General features: G+C 45.2%; 2 protein-coding genes across 4 annotated transcripts in view; both read left to right on the top strand.

The window, feature by feature from the left end:
- The window catches only part of LOC144606905 (calcipressin-3-like), a 107893-nt gene that overhangs the window by 80948 nt on the left and 12106 nt on the right, over positions 1 to 14839 (top strand). The gene's annotated exons all lie outside the window — the stretch shown is intronic.
- Positions 1602 to 14839, top strand: part of ncmap (non-compact myelin associated protein) — a 79166-nt gene continuing 65928 nt past the window's right edge. Inside the window, exon 1 of the mRNA XM_078423387.1 lies at positions 1602 to 1663. The gene's annotated coding sequence lies outside the window, so the exon portion shown is untranslated. The remainder of the gene's footprint in view (positions 1664 to 14839) is intronic.

Below are 14839 nucleotides of genomic sequence, written 5' to 3'. Positions count from 1 at the left end.
TTGACAGACAGAAAGCAAAGAGTGGGGATAAATGGGTCCCTTTCAGAATGGCAGGCAGTGACTAGTGGGGTACCGCAAGGCTCGGTGTTGGGACCGCAGCTATTTACAATATACATCAATGACTTGGATGAAGGGATTAAAAGTACCATTAGCAAATTTGCAGATGATACAAAGCTGGGTGGCAGTGTGAACTGTGAGGAAGATGCTATGAGGTTGCAGGGTGACTTGGACAGGTTGTGTGAGTGGGCGGATGCTTGGCAGATGCAGTTTAATGTGGATAAGTGTGAGGTTATCCACTTTGGTGGTAAGAATAGGAAGGCAGATTATTATCTGAATGGTGTCAAGTTAGGAAAAGGGGACGTACAACGTGATCTGGGTGTCTTAGTGCATCAGTCACTGAAAGGAAGCCTTCATAACAAGAGGAGTTGAGTATAGGAGCAAAGAGGTCCTTCTGCAGTTGTACAGGGCCCTAGTGAGACCGCACCTGGATATTCTTGCTATTGAGGGCGTGCAGCGTAGGTTTACTAGGTTAATTCCCAGAATGGCGGGACTGTCATATGTTGAAAGACTGGAGCGACTAGGCTTGTATACACTGGAATTTAGAAGGATGAGAGGGGATCTTATCGAAACGTATAAGATTATTAAGGGGTTGGACACATTAGAGGCAGGAAACATGTTCCCAATGTTGGGGGAGTCCAGAACCAGGGGCCACAGTTTAAGAATAAGGGGTAGGCCATTTAGAACAGAGATGAGGAAAAACTTTTTCAGTCAGAGAGTTGTGAATCTGTGGAATTCTCTGCCTCAGAGGGCAGTGGAGGCCAATTCTCTGAATACATTCAAGAGAGAGCTAGATAGAGCTCTTAAGGATAGTGGAGTCAGGGGGTATGGGGAGAAAGCAGGAACGGGGTACTGATTGAGAATGATCAGCCGTGATCACATTGAATGGCGGTGCTGGCTCGAAGGGCCGAATTGCCTACTCCTGCACCTATTGTCTATTGAAACGTCACCTGGTCCATTTCTCCAGAGATGCTGCCTGTTCTGCAGAGTTACTCCACCTTAGTATGTCTGCCTTTGGTCTAAACCAGCGTCTGCAGACGATTAACTTTGTTTTTTTCCATTATAATTCGAGAACGTGTATGTTTAGCCATTTACTGTACTTTTCAGTGTGCAGAGCCGAAGATTTACAGTTTAATTTTATGACCAACACATTTCTACCTTCCCTCCAATGATATGGATGGGGAACGTGATGTAAAGGTGACAAGTTGCAGTTAAAGCCATGATGTCACCAAAGGAACAATCCATTGTTCACTAACAGGTGGGGGGGCTTGTACATTGGGCCATAAAATTAAGTATTCTATCGGGCAGTTGCCACTTATTTGATTTCTTTTAAGGAGGTATATTGTTAATTTAAATTTTAAACAATTAATCTTGAAAGTTTAGATCAAGCTGTATTTACATACGCAAACTCCAATGTCTAAGCTGTCATTTTATCTTGTCTACATTTCTCACACCTTTGCAACAATCTGACTTTTAAAAATAAAGAATAGTGAAGTTAATGGAGGAATTCAGCAGGTGTTGAATCTGACCCTGGTAAACTGAACCTTAGTTTTTCCTCGGGATATAACACTAAGCTATGAAGATGTCAAAAGCGAAGAAAAAGCTGGTGAGTAATTGTTGAAGTCAATTTTAACAAAGTCTGAAGACGGGCTTCGACCCGAAATGACACCGATTCCTCCTCTCAAGAGATGCTGCCTGTCCCGCTGAGTTACTCCAGCATTTTGTGTCCATCTTCGGTTTATACCAGCATCTGCAGTTCCTTCCCACACTTAAAGTAGTTGAGCCTCAATAACATGGATCAGCATATTTAATGAAGTGCCTGACAGTTGACGAGGGGTGTCCTTTCCAACTTGCTTAGAGGAGAAGGTTAAAAACAATCTGCAGGAAGAGAATGTTTCCTCGGCAGTTAAGCGTGCTGGGTGATTTTAACTGCCCCTCTGCTCAGGTTAAACCTGACTTTAATAGAGTTACAGCTTATTGACTTTCTCCATTATTTTAGCAGCACATCTGTGGAAATGTTAACCTAACGTGTCCTGGGGAAGGTTAATGAGATCAAACAATCCACTTTTTTACTTCCGTTACATCATTGGGGCCAGGTGTAAAATCAGTGCTGCAACTGATCCCTTGCTTTGGGGCCAGGCATGTTTTTGGAATCGTACAGCACAGAAACAGACCCTTTCAGCCCACCTCATACATCCGGACTGTGACCACACTTAGACCTATAACCATGGAGTCATACAGCACAGAAACAGGCCTTTGGCCCAACTTGCCTATGCCGACCAAGATGCCCTGTGTACGTACGCAAGTCCCACCTGCCTGCATTTGACCCATATATCCCTCTCAACCTTTCCAATCCGTGTACTGAACAAATATATCTTTAAAATGTGGTTCTAGTGTTATTTATCCCATATCTATCTGTACCATTCTTGCCTTATAAACATTGTAATTGTATCTGCCTCTCCTGGTTCTTCTGGGATATAGTTCTAGATAACCCTGTGCATGAAAAATGTACCCTTCAGATCTCCTTTACATTTCTCCCCTCTCACCTTAACCTTGTGCCTTCTGTGGATGAATTAAATTCCATCTGTCACTGCTCTGCCAACTTTCCAGCTGATCCGTGACCTGCTTTGCCCTGAGACAACCTTCCTCATTATCTGTGACTCCACCAATTTCCGAGTGTTTTACCAATCAGACTACCTACATTCTCATCCAGAAAAATATATCTATTGCAAACAAAGATGGCAGCACTAATCTCTGTGGTATACCACTGATTACTGTTAAAGTAAGTGGTGTTTCCAAATTCAAATCCAGAAACATGGAAACCAACAAAGAATGTTAAATGAGGAGGGGGGACAAGAATCACATATAAAGGGTAAAATATTCCTGCAATAAAATGAAAAGTAAAGGCAGGTTGAAAAATACTAAATATATGTATTTAAACATCACACGCTTTCATGATTATCATCTTTTTAATTTAGCACTTTAAGTGACCACCCTTCAATAATTTCCACTCACTAAATTTAAAAGACACTGCAAGATAAAGTTGTCCTTTCATGCAAACAGAATTTTAGCAGTCACAGCATGAAAATGTTAATTTCTTAGTCAAAATCTGATCCTCTTCTTCCATTCTATTTTTCATTCTTTTTTCAAATATTTTAACATTTTCATTTAAAAAGTTTTGACAGATTTTGAAGGAATATATTTACGCTGCTCAAGAAGGCCTTTTTAAAGAAAATAATTTGGCAATGGGAAAATTAAATTCCAATAACAGCCTTTCCAGTTGATACCTGTACTGAAGGCAAACAACTGCAATAATAACTTGTTTGTGGCCTCTCTTCAGTGATGGGGCCTGACCTCCAGTGTTCTCTTTGTTTCAGTTTCCAGGCAACTGAAGCATTCTGTATCTCACAATTCCAGCATTGCTTTCCTTTTTCTCTCTCTCTCTTTTTCTCTCTCTTCTTCTTTCTCTCTCTCTCTCTTTTCTCTCTCTCTCTCTTTTTCTCTCTCTCTCTCTTTTTCTCTCTCCCTCTTTTTCTCTCTCTCTCTTTTACTCTCTCTCTCTTTTCTCTCTCTCTCTTTTCTCTTCTCTTTCTCTCTCTCACTCTCTCTCTTCTCTTCTCTCTCTCTCTCTCTCTCTCTCTTCTCTTCTCGTCTCTCTTCTCTCTCTCTCTCTCTCTCTCTCTCTCTCTCTCTCTCTCTCTCTCTCTCTCTCTCTCTCTCTCTCTCTCTCTCTCTCTCTCCCCCTCTCTCTCCCCCTCTCTCCCCCTCTCTCCCCCTCTCTCCCCCTCTCTCCCCTCTCTCCCCCTCTCTCTCCCCTCTCTCCCCCTCTCTCCCCCTCTCTCCCCCCTCTCTCCCCCCTCTCTCCCCCCTCTCTCCCCCCTCTCTCCCCCTCTCTCCCCCCCTCTCTCCCCCCTCTCTCCCCCCTCTCTCCCCCCTCTCTCCCCCCTCTCCCCCCTCTCCCCCTCTCTCCCCCCTCTCTCCCCTCTCTCCCCCCTCTCTCCCCGCACCTATATCAGGCAGATCAGCTATTGATTGATTGTAGAATACAATATGTAGACAGGACCTTCGGACCACAGAGTCCACGCCAATCACACATTCACACTAGTTCTATGTTATCCCACTTTCAGCATCCACCCCCTGACACACTGGAGACAAATTTACAAAAGGCCAATTAACCTACAAACACCAACATTTTTGGAATGTGGGAGGAAAGCGGAGGAAACACACACGACCGTAGGGAGAACGTGCAAACACCACACAAGACAGCACCTGAAGTCAGAGTTATGTGCCCACCACCCTCTCACAGCCATCTCTCATTCGCTGGAGATGGAATGACCATTCCATGTCAAGGTCTCTACTCCATCCCAGACTTGCCACAGAAGGCTGTGGAGGTCAAGTCAATGGATATTTTTAAGGTGGAGGTTGATAGATTCTTGATTAGTATGGGTATCAGTGGTTATGGGGAGAAGGCAGGAGAATGGGGTTGAGAGGGAAATATAGATCAGCCACGATTGAATGGTGGAGTAGACTTTATTGAGCCGAATGGCCTAATTCTGTTCCTATGAACATGCAATTATTCTCCATGAGCTCACTTGCACTTTCTAGCTCTTTGTGCCTTGGATGAAAGTCGGTAACCTGTGCCATTAATTTGTTACCCTCTCCATGGACACTGCCAGACCTGCCATGCGTTTCCTGCATTTTTTCCAGATATCCTGCATTTGTTCCAGATATCCTGCATTTGCAGTGTTTTGTATTTCATGTTCTTCTGATGGATTTTCGCTGATGACAAATGTTATCAGGAAATCCATATCAATAAAGTCTTGAGGCATTCCCTCATCTATTGCTTTGGTCAGCTGTTGATCCAGCAGAGCTGTGGAAAGGCAGAGATCTTTGTCAATTTGCAGAGAATTTGAGCTGGGTAATTGGGTACATTTGTAAGGTTGGACAATGGGAGTAGATAAAAGTAACAAAATGCCATAAAGTGCTAGATTATTTAAGGTATCATGTTTATGCTGGTGTAACTGAAATAAAATATCAATCCACTTAAAATTGTTAAAGATAGCAGTAATTGATGGCGATGGAATAAAACAGTTTTTAAATAGTGAATTTACATCTATCTATGCCCAGAGAAAAAAGGACACTGCTGACGAATCAAATAGTAAGTCAGAAAACGCAGAGGAGAAACGAACAACAATGCAAAATGAACAGGTAAAAAGAAAGGCTTGAGTTTAGTACAGCATCTGAATCATCAGCCATACCCCAAGGTGATATGTAGAATTTAATCTTATATTCTTAAATATGACATGACTTTGGGGTAACAAGGGCCACTTTTGCGAACAAATGCCTTCTCCTCAATTCAACTTTTTTGAATTCAACTCAATTGAATGAATCAGTTTTCAAGCATCACTGAAAATGTTTCTGGTTGGAGCCATTTTAGACTAGATTTGTGTTTGAGCAGCGGGGGTATAATACACCACACATTCACTCTCAAGCTCAGGTCTGCTCGAATGTTCAAAGAGGCACTCGTGGAACAAGTCAACACAGAAGTCTCTTGGGAGCTCTTTATGAATGTCTGCACATGTTGCAAGTCCCACACTGCAATCACATGCCCCCCTGCCAGGTGTGAATCCAAAATCCCGCTGTGTTCTCAAAGTCAGGGTCAGCACCCCTCTCATTAATACTGCTCAGGATCCTTGCCGGTTGGCTGTGCTGAAATACATCACATATGTCACTTTGTCACTTTCTACTATCACACAACATGTGAAAAGCCCTACCAGCAAGGTAGGGCACCCATATTTGATAAATGTGACCTTTGTAATCCTATCTGCAAAGACCATTTGGCTTTTAGGCAGGTCCTCACAGTCATTATTTGTCAAGTTGAATTTTTGGTTAATGGTAACCCACGAGAATGTTGATTATCAGGACTCAGTGGTGCTAATGCTACTGAATGAAAAGGTGAGAAAGTTTGATTCTCCAATACAGAGATACAGTGAAAAGCATTTTTGTTGCGTGTTATCCAGTCAGCAGAAAGACTATATACGATTTCAATCAAGCCGTTCACAATGTACAGATACAGGATCAAGGGAATAACATTTTGCGCAATTCTTGGGTGGCATGGTGGCGCAGCCTTACAGCGCCAGAGATTGGGTTTGATCCTGACTACGGGTGTTATGTGTATGGAATTTGCACGTTCTCCCCGTGATCTGCATGGGTTTTCCCCGGGATCTCCGTTTTCCTCCCACACTCCAAAGACGTACAGGTTTGTAGGTTAATTGGCTTGGTATAATTGTAAATTGTCCCGAGTGTGTTGTGTGTAGGATCGATGGTCGGCACAGACTCGGTGGGCCAGAGGGCCTGTTTCCGTGCTGTATCTCTAAACTAAGTCCAATAATTAAAGATGGTCAGAGTGTCTCCAATGAGGTAGACGGTAGTTCAGGATCGTGTTGCTTAATAGCACTGTCAATGCCTTCTTCAATCACATTGCTGATGATTAACAGTATGCTAAGGACAGAATCCCCCTCGTTCTCACCTTCCACCCCACCAGCCAGCGGATCCAACATATCATCCACCAACATATCCGTCACCTACAACGGGACCCCACCACCGGCCATATCTTCCCATTCCCTCCCCTCTCTGCGTTCCGCAGAGACCGTTCCCTCCGCAACTCCCTGGTCCACTCGTCCCTTCCTACCCAAACCACCCCAACCCCGGGCACGTTCCCCTGCAACCGCACGAGATGCAACACCTGTCCCTTTACCTCCCCCCTCAACTCCATCCAAGGACCCAAACAGTCTTTCCAGGTGAGACAAAGGTTCACTGCACCTCCTCCAACCTCATCTATTGCATCCGCTGCTCTAGATGTCAACTTATTTATATCGGCGAAACAAAGCGCAGGCTCGGCGATCGCTTCGCTGAACACCTGCGCTCGGTCCGCATTGACCAAACCGATCTCACGGTGGCCGAGCACTTTAACTTCCCCCTCCCATTCCCAGTCTGACCTTTCTGTCATGGGCCTCCTCCAGTGCCATAGTGAGGCCCGCCGGAAATTGGAGGAACAGCACCTCATATTTCGCCTGGGCAGTTTGCAGCCCGGTGGTATGAACGTCGACTTCTCCAACTTTAGATAGTTCCTCTGTCCCTCCCTTCCCCTCCTCCTTCCCAGATCTCCCTCCATCTTCCTGTCTCCACCTATATCCTTCCTTTGTCCCGCCCCCCTGACATCAGTCTGAAGAAGGGTCTCGACCCGAAACGTCACCCATTCCTTCTCTCCCGAGATGCTGCCTGACCTGCTGAGTTACTCCAGCATTTTGTGAATAAATTAACAGTATGCTGTTTGGATGGTTATCTGCTGGATTGGGTTCGTTTTGACATACCTGGGTAATATTCCATATTGTAGGGTGGGGGCTGGTGTGGTAATCACTGGATCAACTTTGGATAATGTTTGGCTAGTTCTGAAGTACATTTCTTCAGAATGTTATATGGCCCCTATCTAATGGTGCATCTAGAGTTATGGGACATTTGATGACATTATCTGGCCTGAATCAAAATGGCTGAAGGCTACCTTCCATGATGGTGGGGATCTGAGGAGGAAACTGAGATGAATCATCCAGTTAGCACCTCTAGCTGAACATGGTTATGAAATGCTTCATCCTTGGCTCCAGCCCTGCAATCGTAGAGAGACGGCAGAATATTTCCAGTCTCCCTCTACTGTTTATTCATTAAAATACTAGATATGCCAACACTACAGAGCTTGAATCCAATCCATTGCTTATCCTTTTATTCACAAGGTGGAGACAGGAAGATAGAGGGAGATCTGGGAAGGAGGAGGGGAAGGGAGGGACAGAGGAGCTATCTGAAGTTGGAGAAGTCGACGTTCATACCACCGGGCCGCAAACTGCCCAGGCGAAATATGAGGTGCTGCTCCTCCAATTTCCGGCGGGCCTCACTATGGCACTGGAGGAGGCCCATGACAGAGAGGTCAGACTGGGAATGGGAGGGGGAGTTAAAGTGCTGGGCCACCGGGAGATCAGTTGCGTTAATGCGGACCGAGCGCAGGTGTTCAGCGAAGCGATCGCCGAGCCTGCGCTTGGTTTCGCCGATATAGATGAGTTGACATCTAGAGCAGCGGATGCAATAGATGAGGTTGGAGGAGGTGCAGGTGAACCTCTGTCTCACCTGGAAAGAATGTTTGGGTCCTTTGATGGAGTTGAGGGGGGAGGTAAAGGGACAGGTGTTGCATCTCGTGCGGTTGCAAGGGAAAGTGCCCGGGGTTAGGGTGGTTTGGGTAGGAAGGGACGAGTGGACCAGGGAGTTGCGGAGGGAACGGTCTCTGCGGAATGCAGAGAGGGGAGGGGATGGGAAGATATGGCCAGTGGTGGGGTCCTGTTGTAGGTGACGGAAATGTTGGTGGATGATATGTTGGATCCGCTGGCTGGTGGGGTGGAAGGTGAGAACGAGGGGGATCCTGTCCTTGTTGCGAGTGGGGGGATGGGGAGCAAGAGCGGAGCTGCGGGATGTAGAAGAGACCCTAGTGAGAGCCTCATCTATAATGGAGGAAGGGAAGCCCCGTTTTCTGAAAAACGAGGACATCTCGGAAGCCCTAGTCTGAAACACCTAATCCCGGGCGCAGATGCGGCGTAGACGGAGGAATTGGGAGTAGGGGATAGACTTTTTGCAGGGGACCGGGTGGGAAGAAGTGTAGTCCAGATAGCTGTGCGAGTCAGTGGGCTTGTAATAAATGTCCGTCACTAGTTTTTCTCCTGTGATGGAGATGGTGAGGTCCAGAAACGGGAGGGAGATGTCAGAGATAGTCCAGGTATATTTAAGGGCAGGATGGAAATTGGAGGTGAAGTGTATAAAGTCAGTGAGTTCTGCATGGGTGCAAGAGGTAGCACCAATGCAGTCGTCGATGTAGCGGAGGTAGAGTTCGGGGATGGGGCCAGTGTACGTCTGGAACAGGGATTGTTCGACGTACCCGACAAAGAGGCAGGCGTAGCTAGGGCCCATGCGAGTGCCCATAGCTACGCCTCTGGTTTGGAGGAAGTGGGAGGAGTCAAAGGAGAAGTTGTTGAGGGTAAGAACCAGCTCTGCTAGGCGGAGGAGAGTGTTGGTCGATGGGGATTGGCTGGTTCTACGGTCGAGGAAGAAACGGAGGGCTTCGAGACCATCCTTGTGGGGGATGGAAGTGTAGAGTGACTGGACATCCATGGTGAAAATGAGGGAGTGGGGGCCTGGGAACCGGAAGTTATCCAAGAGATGGAGAGCGTGTGAGGTGTCTTGGACGTAGGTGGGGAGGGATTTGACCAGGGGGGATAGGATGGAGTCGAGGTAGGTAGAGATAAGTTCGGTGGGGCATGAGCAGGCAGAGACAATGGGTCTGCCGGAACAATTGTGTTTGTGGATTTTGGGTAGGAGGTAGAATCGGGCCGTGCGGGGCTGGGGAACTATGAGATTGGAGGCACTGAGGGAGTTCGCCGGAGTTGGTGAGGTCGGTGATGGTGCTGCTGATGAAGGTCTGGTGTTCATCGGTGGGGTCATGGTCCAGGGATAGGTAGGAAGAGGTGTCTGATAGTTGTCGTCTGGCCTCGGTGCGGTAGAGGTCAGCACGCCAGACTACCACAGCCCCTCCCTTGTCAGCGGGTTTACTTATCCTTGTCTATTGCTTGTGATTTAGTGTGCAAATAATCCCATGATACAGCTTCGCCAGAATGACTACTTATTGGCATGCATTGCGCTACTCCAAGAATGCCTTGCACAGTGACGCAGCTGATAAGAGCTGCTGCCTCACAGTATCAGAGACTCGAGTTCGATCCCAACTTCGGGTGCTGCCTGTGTAGAGTTTGCATGTTCTCCCTGTGAACGCGTAGGGTTCCTCGTGGTTTTTTGGCTTTCTCCCACATGCCAAAGGCGAGCGGTTAATTGGCCTCTGCAAGTGCGTAGGGAGTGGATGCGAAAGTGGGATAACATAGAACTAGTGTGAACGAACGGTTGATGATCAGCAGGGACTCGAAGGGCATATTTTCAAGCTGTATCTTTCCATTGATCAATCAATCCCTCATTGAACTAGAGTTGGTCCCTGGCTTCAGTCTGATGATGGAAGTAGGGTTAAGCCAGGTTGTGAAGTTATAGATTGTGCCAGTGACTGCTAGCCGAGACAGTGTATCCCTAGATATGCTTGACAAAATGGCTATCAGTGTGTAACCATCGTGGGTTTGATTCAGTATAATTCCAGCTGATGTCATGAAGTTGCCTGCAGCCCAACAGCAACCAGTAAATCCATCCTGCCAGTCTCCCAGACACTTGGTTGTATGTTCCGGCTGAACATAAGTTGGTGTTCATGAACTGGGGACAAGCTGCACTTTTAATCGAATATTTCTGGTCATGTTGTCCATCCATTGCTGTGGACTTAGTCTGGCGTCAAAACCCATCAGGACTTGGTTACAGTGGTGTAGGTATAGCAGTACAACCTACTGCTACTGGACATTGAAGATGCCCACCATCATACATTTTATGCCTTTGGGATATCAGTTACTGATATCTTGGAATCTAGCTATGTTTCTATAACCTGATCATCCTCCTGATCATGCAATGCACATGTTGCCCTCTTAACAATGCAGGAGATGTGGTTGTTGAGGTATTGACTTCCTTTCACTTGTGCATCACACAATCATTGTCTTTTGTTCGGTTTTCTAGAGGATATATTTTCCCTTGCCTTGCCTTTTACTTTTTACCTTTCAGTGGCTCCGTTGACAATGTCATTACAGTTTTGAGTAGCAATGAGACAAGATGGAGTCTTCCTTTATCTCTGGCTTTGTTCAGGGTCCTGTTGTCCGTTTTGGATATGCCTCTATGTGAAACCATACCCCCTCAGATAGTATGGGGATAAGGTCATAATGATGAACCCATGTTGCACAAGTTTTGTAAATTCTCTCGTTGATCGTTTGTGATCCATTGTCCAGTTTCTCTAGAATTCCTTATTCTGCAATTATGATTTATTCGGCTGTGATAAATATTTATGGATCTCAAATCATTTATCCTTTAGGTGAATGGGGACATGTAGCAGTCAACAGGCACAAGATAATACTCCTGGTTGTGTGAAACCAAATCAACATCCATGGTATCCAAGTAGCCATTTAGAAACATAGAAACATAGAAAATAGGTGCAGGAGTAGGCCATTCGGCCCTTCGAGCCTGCACCGCCATTCAATATGATCATGGGTGATCATTCAACTCAGTATCCTGTACCTGCCCTCTCTCCATACCCCTGATCCCTATAGCCACAAGGGCCACATCCAACTCCCTCTTAAATATAGCCAATGAACTGGCCTCAACTACCTTCTGTGGCAGAGAATTCCACAGATTCACCACTCTGTGTGAAAAAAAAGTTCTCATCTCGGTCCGAAAAGACTTCCCCCTTATCCTTAAACTGTGACCCCTTGTTCTGGACTTCCCCAACATCGGGAACAATCTTCCTGCATCGAGCCTGTCCAACCCCTTGAGAATTTTGTAAGTTTCTATAAGATCCCCCCTCAATCTTCTAAATTCCAGCGAGTACAAGCCGAGTCTATCCCGTCTTTCTTCATATGAAAGTCCTACCATCCCAGGAATCAATCTGGTGAACCTTCTCTGTACTCCCTCTATGGCAAGAATGTCTTTCCTCAGATTAGGAGACCAAAACTGCACGCAATACTCCAGGTGTGGTCTCACCAATGCCCTGTACAACTGCAGCAGAACCTCCCTGCTCCTATACTCAAATCCCCTCGCTATGAATGCCAACATACCATTCGCTTTCTTCACTGCCTGCTGCACCTGCATGCCTACTTTCAATGACTGGTGTACCACGACACCCAGGTCTCGTTGCACCTCCCCTTTTCCTAATCGGCCACCATTCAGATAATAGTCTGCTTTCCTGTTCTTGCCACCAAAGTGGATAACCTCACATTTCTTCATCTTTGATGTGGTTTTTTTCTATTTTTCTATCCTTAGCACTGAGAACATCTGTAGCTCCTTGTCTTTACCAGTCTTTCATTTGACCTCACCCAGTTTTGCTTGGAATCAAATTTATTACCGAATATATCTTCATATCCAGGTCTTTCATGCTGCCCCTGTGACAGTCAGTGATCAAGCAACATTTCTTGCACCATTTCCTTTTCTGAAATCACGCATGTGAGCCACAAGGGTCATCTTTCCAGCACTAAGTGTAGTTTACACAGGATCTGATTGTTCACAGACTTGTTTGGGGGATCATCATAACCATACTTTATTAGCCAAGTATGTTTTGCAACATGCGAGGAATTTGATTTGCCATGCAGTCATACCAATAAAAAGCAACAAGACACACAAAATACATTTGAACATAAACATCCCCCACAATGACTGCTCCACATTCCTCACTGTGATGGAAGGTGAAACAAAAAGTTCAACCTTCTTCCCTTCTTTATTCTCCTGCGGTCGGGGGCCAATGACTCCATTGATCTGACTGTCACCTGCTCAGTCCACTGCTCCTTGCATCTTCAATCTCCTCTTCTTTATACTAAAGCAAGTCCTGACCCACTCTGAGGCCAAAAGGTAGACCTTGGAACGTGTGTTGTCCGACTGACATGTTCAATGTTGTCAACAGTCATCAAGATTCATATTCCAACCTCCATTTCTAGCTTCAGGTTTGCTGAGGATTTGAATTCCATAAATGATGCAGTGACTCCTTCCACAATTGAGACTGGGGAATGGTCCTTCCTGATCATCCCATCCAAGTCGTTTGGTAAAGGCATATTCTTGGCTTCCAATATGTTTCCAACTCAGCACGATGGAGTTCACTCAGTATTTTGGTCTGATGACTCTGGTTTTTACCACATCCTACTTCATCGCAAAGTTCCTTTCAGAGCTTTCTCCTCGATGCAATTGGTACTGATGGTGAGAGGTTAATCACTGGTTTCACAGGGAGGATTCTTTTGAAGGGTTCCTTTGATTAGCATTTTGCTTTCAAGCCTCAATGTTGCTTTCAAGTCCTCCACTTATTAAATGTAATTGAGTACAATGGTCACACTCAGGAAGGTATATGCTTCCAATTCTGAAACAGAACAGTTAATTTCCTTTGTCGACCATTCCAATTTCTGGACTATTAGCTCCTCTATGCGCTGTCAGTATTACATTATTTCTTTTCACACATTCTTCTCCTGATGCCGATCATATATTCTGTGTTTTCTGTAAAGGTGATTTGGTGTAAGCAGAGTGTTGTGCTTTATCATTCTATCTCCATTTTCAGATCTGCCTTCAGTTTGAAGGGTTTGGAGATTTGCTCATCCTTTTTCCAATGTGGATGAAGGTGTGCATTTTATTTCTCTGGGAGTTTAGTTTATTGTCACGTGTACCAAGGTACAGCAAAAAGCATTTTTTGTTGCGTGCTAGTCAGTGGAAAAACTATACAATCAATTACAATCAAGCCATCAGAGTGTACAGATACACGATAAAGGGAATAACGGTCAGTGCATTATAAAGTCTACTAAAGTCTGATTAAATGAGTCCGTGAGTTTCTGATGAGGTAGATGGTAGTTCAGAACTGCTCTCCAATTGGTGATAGGATGGTTCAATTGCCTGATTACAGCTGGGAAGAAACTGTCCCCCAATCTGGAAGTTTTCACACTCCTACTTATTTCATGCAGTGAAGCTCCAAGTTCTAGTTGTGTCCATAATCTCTAGGTCATCTTGCAAGGTCAGGATGTTTGGCTTTATTTCTTTTTCATGATCCTGTCACTTTACCTTTGATTTGTGCATCTTCTCCTGATGGTTAAACTTCCCACATGATCTGCACTTTGATCCCGATACTGGGCTTGTTTTTCCCCTCTGATCTTATGCAATTGTGCACAGCTGCTTTATTGCTTTCTTTCCATTCTTTTGTCTCTGCTTTCCAATTGTATCATCCTTGCTTTCTTCAGCATTTGGTATTTTAAGTAGTCAATATCTTCATCAGTCTACTTTTACCTTTTTTGTGCTCTGGCTGCATCGAAAACCAGAGCTCCTCTGTCACAGGAAGGCTGGATCGCTGCAGAGGGTGCAGAGGAGATTTACGAGACTGTGATCTGAAATGGTGCGTTTCAGTTAGACTGAAGAGGCGAGGTCTGTTTTCACTGGAGCGGAAAAGATTAAGAGGGAACATGATTGATGTAATTTTAAATTGTGAGTGGTATAGACAGGCTAGACTGCAGTAAATGTTTCACCGCACCCAAGGTAGATAAACGTAGAGGACATAGATTTATGCTAAGGGGATCTGAGTGGACCCTTTTTCACCTTGAGAATGGTGAGTACACTGCATGAGAGTAGTGGATGGAGAATTGCTGACAGCATTTAAGAAGTGTTCAGATGAACATTTGAATCATCTGGTCATTGAAGGCTCTGGGTCAACTGCCAGTACATGGGATTAATATCAGAATTCTGAATCGGAATCAGAATTACCAATTGGTGTCCATTGATCAGTCTGGATGTGGTGAGCTAAATGGCTTGTTTCCACGCTGTGGGAATCTTTGAGATCTGGTTATGCTGAGGCACAAAATCATTTATTTGAACGCATTTACTGAGTGCATTTCTGCACCATGAAAGAAAATTGCTTGCCTGATTTCTCATGATATTGCGATTCAATTTCTCAAAAATAGCCGCCTAAAAAGTGAACAGGAGATTGTACTACAGGTAGACTGGAAATATTTTGATGATCCTGATATGTTAGGCAATGTTGTCCAGGTGAAATATTGGTCGACCTGTTGGCACTGGGTATGTCATGGATCCTGGAGTC

This window comes from Rhinoraja longicauda, chromosome 27 (assembly GCF_053455715.1).
Source record: "Rhinoraja longicauda isolate Sanriku21f chromosome 27, sRhiLon1.1, whole genome shotgun sequence".
NCBI classification, from domain to species: domain Eukaryota; kingdom Metazoa; phylum Chordata; class Chondrichthyes; order Rajiformes; family Arhynchobatidae; genus Rhinoraja; species Rhinoraja longicauda.
Note: the sequence above shows the minus strand (reverse complement) of the source record. Positions and strands in the feature narration are given on the sequence as shown.